Consider the following 9,920-nt stretch of genomic DNA (forward strand, 5'->3'; position numbering starts at 1 on the left):
AGGTCATGGGTTAGCTGGATTGAGTCGGGTTAACCAACAATGCACGTGAGAAACATTATAAAAAAAGGTTAATAATAAACAATACTACAATTCTATCACGACTGACTTTAATTAAAAGCTAATAGAAGATAACATAGTTATTTGAGGACATTAAGAGAGGAGAATGCATCTATGACCGAAGTATTAGTGTCCTCTAAGGATTGAATTACAAGGCTAGAGCATGAGACAAATGTAATCTATCATGTGGAGGACATGTTTCCATAATGGCGAAAATACATTTTTGGTCCCTACATTTTAGGTCAATTCTCATTTTGGTCCCTAAATTGATTTTGTACCCACCCAGTCTCTGAAAATAGAAAATTGTTTCTGTTTTGGTCCTAGCAGTCAACCCACTAATAGAAAAGTCCTACATGACAAACAAAGTGCATAGGTGGTATGTTAGATGCTGACGTAAATAATAAAATAATATTATAAATACCATGTCAGCATCCATATCAACAGCTAACTTAAAAAATTAATTTATTTTAACAAAAAAAAATAAAAAAGAAAAAAAATAATTAAAAACAAAAAAAATGGAATTTAGATCTTGTGTGTGTTTGTGTTTGGGTTTGTATTTGTTTATTTTCTTCTTTCTTTTCAAATAAACACAAAAAAATAATAAATAATCTCATATCTCTCTCTTGTTCCGTGTGTTTGTTTGTATCTATTTCTCTTTCTTCTTGGTCCACGTGTGTTTCTTTTTCTTCTTAGTTCATGTGTTTGTGTTTGTATCTGTTTCCTTTTCTCTTTTTTTTCTTCTTTCTTTACATATTCATGAGTTTTATTTTCTTTTTCATTTTCCCCTCTCTTTATGCTCTCTATCTCTCTCTCAGTTCTCTTTCATTTTTCTTATCTTTCTCTCTTTTTCCTATATGGGTTAGAGAGAGAGAGAGAGAGAGAGAGAGAGAGAGAGAGAGAGAGAGAGAGAGAGAGAGAGTTAGATAGGTGGTGGTGGAGGTGGTGCTTGCAGATCGGTAGTGGAGCTGAAGACCGATAGTAAAGGTAGTGGAGGGGCTTAGATCGGGGGTGGAGGTAGTCAAGGTGGAGATCGGCGATGGAGGTGGAGAGTAGATCTAGAAAATCAAATCAGCCGTGGTGGGTAGATTTGGATTTTCTAGGTCCATTGGTGGGGTTCGAAGGTGATGGATTGGTGGTGGATTTTCTTGGTCCATTGTTGTGTTAGGTTGTCAAGAAAATATTGTTATTGATTTGAGTTGAGTTTTGATGTTTGGTGTTTGGTTGGTTGGGTCTTGTAGAGATGTTTTGGTATTTTGGTGATTGTTGGGTTTTGGTCTCAATTTGAAGATTGCTATTAAATATTTATATTCTTATTTTGTCTATGCTGGCAAACCGAGAACTAAAGCACATCTAGATTAAGTGTTAGATATTTCTCAAGATTGTACAAATCAAGATTCAAGAGCGTTCAAGCTACAGAAAGGAGAGTTCAAGTCTAGTGATGCTCAACTAATAGAAAATTAGACTCAATTGATCAAAAATCGCAGATAAGTTAATTTTGCAGAATTTAAACCAGGCCCAAGTATACAAAAATGTTTAGAGTTTTAGTCAAACACAGCAAGGTATAAAAGGAAAATTCTAATTACATTTTAGAAGCTCTTGGAAAACTTGTGAGTTACTCCTATGAGATTAGAGGTTTCTATACCTTCTAACTCAACAAGCGTCTATAGGAACAGAATCTAGAACCAAGAACTAGTGGAAACAAGTTGTTGAATAAAGATCTACAACTCATGGTGATTTGAAACTGTAAAGTTGTGATTTACAACTATATTTTATGTTAGCTTTATTCCATGACAAAAAGTGTTGTAATTGCTTTAATTTTGTTCCTTGTATTTTGTGGGATTTTATTGTATTAAGTTTAGTATTAAGTTGTTGAAGAATCGAGCATGTATTGGACGAGAAAGTAGATTTTGCGAGTGTCTCACGAGAAGCCTACCTACGAAAGAGCCATGTGAGAAGCACAGGTTGGAAGCTAAAAAGTGACCTTTGGTCAAAGTTTCGACAATAACCATTGTACCGTAAGGAATTGATAGACGCGGGCAAAATGTTTTAGAAAGTAGACATTATGGGCATCAATTTGAACAAAATTTTGAATTCTTTCGACCTAAAACAAGAGAGTGATTGTCATTTGAATTTGGACCACCCAGTTTTACCCGAAATTCGGAGTTCAACTACGTACGAATAAAAGGGCATAAAAACGGATGTCAAAGGTTTTTCTCTCGGATTTGGTGCTAAAATTTCAGACATATACCTTGAGACCAATCCACACAAAATCAAGTTTTGCAAAAAAAATACTATGGTGGCTAGTTATTCACGAGACTTCATCGCCTTGAAAATATGCCGAAAAGTGACCTTTAGTCATAGTTTCGACAATTACCATTGAACCGTAAGGAATCGATAGACACGGGCAAAATGTTATAGAAAGTAGACATTATGGGCTTGAATTTGAACACAAATTTTGAATTCTTTCGACCTAAAACAAGAGAGTTATTGTCGTTTGAATTTGAACCATCGAGTTTTACCCGAAATTGGGAGTAAAACTATGTGCTGATAGACTGGCGTAAAAATGGATGTCTAAAGTTTTTTTCAAGGATTTGGTGTTAAAATATTTGACATATACCTTGAGAACAATCCACACAAAATCAAGTTTTGGGAAAAAAATAATTTGGTGGCTAGTTATTCACAAGAGTTAATCGCCTTGAAAATATGCCGAAATGTGACCTTTGGTCAAAGTTTCGACAATAACCATTGATCCGTAGGGAATTTTTAGATGTGGGCTGAATTTTTTAGAAATTAGACAATATGGGCTTGAATTTGAACACAAATTTTGAATTCTTTCGACCTAAAACAAGAGAGTTATTCTTTCGACCTGAAATACGGATTCCAATTATGTGCCGATAGAGGGGCGTAAAAATGGAAGTTTAATGATTCGTACATGAATTTGGCTTGGAAATATTTTTCCTATATCTTGAGATCAATAATCTTGAAATCAAATTTTGGTTAAATAAAATGTTAGTGGCAAGTTATTCACGAGACGTAATCGCTTAGAAAATGTGTTGAAAAGTGACCTTTGGTCACCGTTACGACAAAAACTTTAGAATGGTAAGGAATTTTTAGACGTGGCCTGATTGTTTTCAAAATAACACATTCGGTGTTTGAATTTGAACACAAATTTTGTATTTATTTTATGGAAATCAAGAGAGTTATTGTCATTTGATTTAGTCCCAAAAGTTACCCGAAATTCAGATTCCAATTATGTGCCGATGGATGGGTGTAAAAATGGAAGTTTGACAATTCGCTCATGAATTTGGCCTGGAAATATTTTTCCTATATCGCGCGATCAATAATCTTGAAATCGAATTTTGGGTAAAAAATACGTTAGTTGCAAGTTATTGACGAGCCGTAATTGCTTAGAAAATGTGTTGAAATGTGACCTTCTTTTACCATTTCGACAATAATTTTTGAACATAAATGTTTTCGAAAGTACACATTCGGAACTTGAATTTGAACACAAATCTTTTATTTTTTCGGTGGCAATTAAGAGAGTAATTGTCATTTGAATAAGTCGCACCGAGTTACCCGAAATACGGATTCCAATTATTTGCCGATGGAGGGGAGTAAAATTGGAAGTCTAACGATTCGCAAATGAATTTGGCTTGGAAATATTTTTTTATGCATTGTGAGATCAATAATCTTGAAATCAAATTTTGGGTAAAAAATACGTTAGTGGCAAGTTATTCACGAGACGTGATCACTTCGAAAATGTGTAGAAATGTGACCTTCTTTCAACGTTTCGACAATAACTTTTGAACGGCAAGGAATTTTTAGATGTGGCCCGAATGTTTTCGAAAGTACACATTCGGAGCTTGAATTTGAACACAAATTTTGTATTTTTGCGATGGAAATTAAGAGAGTTATTGTCAATTGAATCAGTCCTACCGAGTTACCCGAAATACGGATTTGAATTATATGCCGATGGAGGGGCGTAATAATTGATGTTTAACGATTCGCACACAAATTTGGCTTGAAACTATTTTTCCTGTATTGCGAGATCAATAATCTTGAAATCAAATTTTGGGTAAAAAGAACGTTAGTGGCATGTTATTCACAAGATGTGATCACTTGGAAAATGTGTTGAAAAGTGACTTTCTTTCACCGTTTTGACAATAACTTTTGAACGGTAAGGAATTTTTACATGCGGCCTGAATGTTTTCAAAAGAGCACATTCTGAGATGAATTTGAACACAAATTTTTCATTTTTTTTTGGGAAATCAAGAGATTTATTGTCATTTGATGTAGTCCCACCGAGTTACCCGAAATTCGGATTCCAATTATGTGCCGATGGAGGGGCGTAAAAATGGAAGTTTAACGATTCACTCTCGAATTTGGTTTGGAAATACTTTTCCTATATCGCGAGATCAATAATCTTGAAATCAAATTTTGGGTAAAAAATACGTTAGTGGCAAGTTATTCACGAGCCATAATCACAAAGAAAATGTGTTGAAATATGACCTTCTTTCACCGTTTCGGCTATAACTTTTGAACGGTAAGGAATTTTTAGACGTGGCTTGAATGTTTTCGAAAGTACACATCCGAAGCTTAAATTTGAACACAAATTTTGTATTTTTTCGATGGAAATCAAGAGATTTATTGTCATTTGCATTAGTCCCATCGAGTTACCAGAATTACGGATTCCAATTATGTGCCGATGGAGGGGCCTACAAATGGAAGTTCAACGATTCGCACACAAATTTGGCTTGGAAATATTTTTCCTATATCGCGAGATCAATAATTTTGAAATCAAATTTTGGGTAAAAAAAACATTAGTGGCTAGTAATTCACAAGTCATAATCGCTTAGACAATTTGTTGAAAAGTGACCATTGGTCATCGTTTTGATAATAACTTTTGAACGGTATGGAATTTTTAGACATGGCTTGATTGTTTTAGAAAGTACTCATTTGGAGATTCAATTTGAACACATATTTTGAATTTCTAAGCGATTACAGCTCGTGAATAACTTGCCACAAATGTATTTTTTACCCAAAATTTGATTCCAAGATTATTGATCTCGCGATATAGGAAAAATATTTCCAAGCCAAATTCGAGAGCGAATCATTAAACTTTTATTTTTACGCCCTTCCATCGGCAAATAATTGGAATCCGGTTCTTGGGATACTCAGTGGGACATATTCAAATGACAATAACTCTCTCGATTTCTGTCGAAAAAATAAAAAATTTGTGTTCAAATTCAAGCTCCAAGTGAGTTCTTTCTAAAACATGAAGGCCGCGTCTAAAAATTCCTTACCGTTCTAAAGTTATTGTCGAAACGGTGACCGAAGGTCACTTTTCAGCACATTTTCTAAGCAATTACGTCTCGTGAATAACTTGCCACTAATGTTTTTTCTACCCAAAATTTGATTTCAAGATTATTGATCTCGCGATATAGGAAAAATATTTCCATGCCAAATTCGTGTGCGAATCGTTAGACTTCCATTTTTACGCCCCTCTATCGGCATATAATTGGAATCCATATTTCAGGTAACTTGGTGGGACTGATTCAAATGAAAATAACTCTCTTGATTTCCATCGAAAAAATACAAAATATGTGTTCAAATTCAAGCTCCGAATGTGTACTGTCGAAAACATTCAGGCCACGTCTAAAAATTCCTTACCGTTCAAAAGTTATTGTATTTTCTAAGTGATTACGGCTCGTGAATAAATAGACACTAATGTATCTTTTGCCCAAAATATGATAACAAGATTATTGATCTCGCGATATAGGAAGAATATTTCCAAGCGAAATTCGCGAGCGAATCGTAAGACTTCCATTTTTACGCCCCTCCATCAGCACATAATTGAAATCCGTATTTCGGGTACCTCGGTGGGACTAATTCAAATGACAATAACACTCTTGATTTCCTTCAAAAAAAATACAAAATTTGTGTTCAAATTCAAGCTCCGAATGTGTACTTTCAAAAACATTCGGGCCACGTCTAAAAATTCCTCAACATTCAAAAGTTATTGTCGAAACAGTGACCGTAGGTCACGTTTCAACTAATTTTCTAAGTGATTACAACATGTGAATAACTACCCACCAACGTTTTATTTACCAAAAATTTGATTTTAAGATTAATGATCTCACGATATAGGAAAAATATTTCAAAGCCAAATTCGTGTGCGAAACGTTAAACATCCATTTTATGTCCCTTCATCAACACATAATTGGAATCCGTATTTCGGGTAACTCGGTGGGATTAATTCAAATGACAATAACACTCTTGATTTCCTTCAAAAAAATACAAAATTTGTGTTCAAATTCAAGCTCCGAATGTGTACTTTCAAAAACATTCGGGCCACGTCTAAAAATTCCTCAACATTCAAAAGTTATTGTCGAAACAGTGACCGAAGGTCACGTTTCAACTAATTTTCTAAGTGATTACGGCATGTGAATAACTAGCCACCAACGTTTTATTTACCCAGAATTTGATTTTAAGATTAATGATCTCGCAATATAGGAAGAATATTTCCAAGCGAAATTCGTGAGCGAATCGTAAGACTTCCATTTTTACGCCCCTCCATCAGCACATAATTGGAATTCGTATTTCGGGTAACTCAGTGGGACTGATTTAAATGACAATAACTCTCCTGATTTCCATCAAAAAAATTCAAAATTTGTCTTCAAATTCAAGCACCTACAAATTAAAGCCACGTCTAAAAATTCCTTACCGTTCGAAAGTTATTGTTGAAACGGTGACTGAAGGTTACATTTCAGCACTTTTTCAAAGCGATTAATGCTCATCAATAACTAGCCACAAACGTCTTTTTTTTCCCCAAAATTTGATTTGGAGATGATTGATCTCGAGATATAGGAAAAATATTTCAAAGCCAAATATGTGAGCGAATCATTAGTCTTTCATTTTTATGCCCCTCCTTCGGCACATTATTGGAATCTGTATTTCGGGTAACTCGTGCGGACATATTTAAACGACAATAACTCTCTTGATTTACATAAAAAAAAAATACAACAATTGTGTTCAAATTCAAGCTCCAAATGTGTAGTTCCTAAAACATTCAGGCCGCATCTACAAATTCCTTACCGTTCAAAAGTTATTGTCGAAACAGTGACCGAAGGTCACTTTTCAACACATTTTCAAAGCAATTACGGCTCGTGAATAACTAGCCTCCAACGTATTTTTTACCCAAAATTTGATTTCAAGATTATTGATCTCGCAATATAGGAAAAGTATTTCCAAGCCAAATTCGTGTGCGAATTGTTAAACTTCCATTTTTACACCATCCATCGGCACATAATTAGAATTTGAATTTTGGGTAACTCGGTGGGACTAATTCAAATGACAAAACTCTCTTGATTTCCATCGAAAAAATACAAAATTTGTGTTCAAATTCGAGCTCCGAATGTTTACTTTCGAAAACATTCGGGCCACGTCTAAAAATTCCTTACCGTTCAAAAGTTATTGTCGAAACAGTGAAAGAAGGTCACATTTCAACACATTTTCTAAGCGATTACGACTCGTGAATTACATGACACTAATGTATTTTTTACCCAAAATGTGATTTCAAGATGATTGATCTCATGATATAGGAAAAATATTTCCTAGCCAAATTTATGAGCGAATCGTTAGACTTCTATTTTTACGCCCCTCCATCAACACATAATTGGAATCCGTTTTTCCGGAAACTCGGAGGGACATATTCAAATGACAATAACTCTCTTGATTTTATTGAAAAAATACAACATTTGTGTTCAAATTCAAGCTCCAAATGTGTACTTCCTAAAACATTCAGGTTGCGTCTACAAATTCCTTACTGTTCAAAAGTTATTGTGGAAACGGTGACCGAAGGTTACTTTTCAACACATTATCAAAGCGATTAATGGTCGTCAATAACTTGCATCTAATGTTTTTTTTTTTCCCAAAATTTGATTTTGAGATGATTGATCTCGTGATATAGGAAAAATATTTCAAAGCCAAATTCGTGAGCGAATTATTAGTCTTCCACTTTTACGCCCCTCCATCGGCACATAATTAGAATCTGTATTTCTGGAAACTCGGAGGGACATATTCAAACAACAATAACTCTCTTGATTTCCTTGAAAAAAATACAAAATTTGTGTTCAAATTCAAGCACCGGATGAGTACTTCCTAAACTGCTCAGGCTGCGTCTAAAAATTCCTTACAGTTCAAAAGTTATTGTGGAAACGGTGACCGAAGGGCACTTTTCATAACATTTTCAAAGCGATTACGGCCCGTGAATAAATAACCACTAACATATTTTTTACCGAAAATATGATTTCAAGATTATTGATCTCACGATATAGGAAGAATATTTCCAAGCGAAATTCACAAGCCAATCGTAAGACTTCCATTTTTACGCCCCTCCATCGGCCCATAATTGGAATCTATATTTCGGGTAACTCGTTAGGACATATTCAAACGACAATAACTCTCTTGATTTCGTCAAAAAAATACAACATTTGTGTTCAAATTCAAGCTCCAAATGTGTACTTCCTAAAACAATCAGGCCGTGTCTACAAATTCCTTACCGTTCAAAAGTTATTGTCGAAACGGTGACCAAAGGTCACTTTTCAACACATTTTCAAAGCAATTACGGCTCATGAATAACTAGCCACTAACGTATTTTTTACCCAAAATTTGATTTTAAGATGATTGGTCTCATGATATAGGAAAAATATTTCAAAGCCAAATTCGTGAGCGAATCATTAGTCTTCCACTTTTACGCCCTTTCATTAGCACATAATTGGAATCCATATTTCGGGTAACTCGTTAGGACATATTCAAATGACAATAACTCTCTTGATTTCCATCCAAAAAATACAAAATTTGTGTTCAAATTCAAGCTCCGAATGTGCTCTTTTGAAAACATTCAGGCTGCGTCTAAAAATTCCTTACCATTTAAAAGTTATTGTCGAAACGGCGACTGAAGGTCACTTTTCAGCCCATTTTCCAAGCGATTACGGCTTGTGAATAACAAGCCTCTAACGTTTCATTTACCCAAAATTTGCATTCAATATTATTGATCTCGCGATATAGGAAAAATACTTCAAGCCAAATTCGTGTGCGAATTGTTAGACTTCCATTTTTACGCCCCTCCATCGGCATATAATTGGAATCCGAATTTTGGGTAACTCGGTGGGACTAATTCAAATGACAATAACACTCTTGATTTCCTTTAAAAAAATACAAAATTTGTGTTCAAATTCAAGCTTTGAATGTGTACTTTCGAAAACATTCGGGCCACGTCTAAAAATTCCTTAACATTCAAAAGTTATTTTCGAAACAGTGACCGAAGGTCACATTTCAACTAATTTTCTAAGTGATTACGGCATGTGAATAACTACCCACCAATGTTTTATTTACCCAAAATTTGATTTTAAGATTAATGATCTCGCGATATAGGAAAAATATTTCAAAACCAAATTCGTGTGCGAAATGTTAAACATCCATTCTATGCCCCTCCATCGACACATAATTGGAATCCGTATTTTGGGTAACTTGGTTGGACTGATTCAAATGACTATAACTCTCTTGATTTCCATCGAAAAAATACAAAATTTGTGTTCAAATTGAAGCTCTGAATGTGTACTTTCGAAAACATATGGGGCACGTCTAAAAATTCCTAACCGTTCAAAAGTTATTGTCGAAATGGTGAAAGAAGGTCACATTTCAATACATTTTCTAAGCGATTACTGCTTGTGAATATCTTTCCACAAACGTATTTTTTACCCAAAATTTGATTTCAAGATTGTTGATATCACAATATAGGAGAAATATTTCCAAGCGAAATTCGTGAGTGAATCGTTAAACTTCCATTTTTACGCCCCTCC

The sequence above is a fragment of the Quercus lobata genome, chromosome 2 (assembly GCF_001633185.2).
Source record: "Quercus lobata isolate SW786 chromosome 2, ValleyOak3.0 Primary Assembly, whole genome shotgun sequence".
Classification (NCBI taxonomy): Eukaryota; Viridiplantae; Streptophyta; class Magnoliopsida; order Fagales; family Fagaceae; genus Quercus; species Quercus lobata.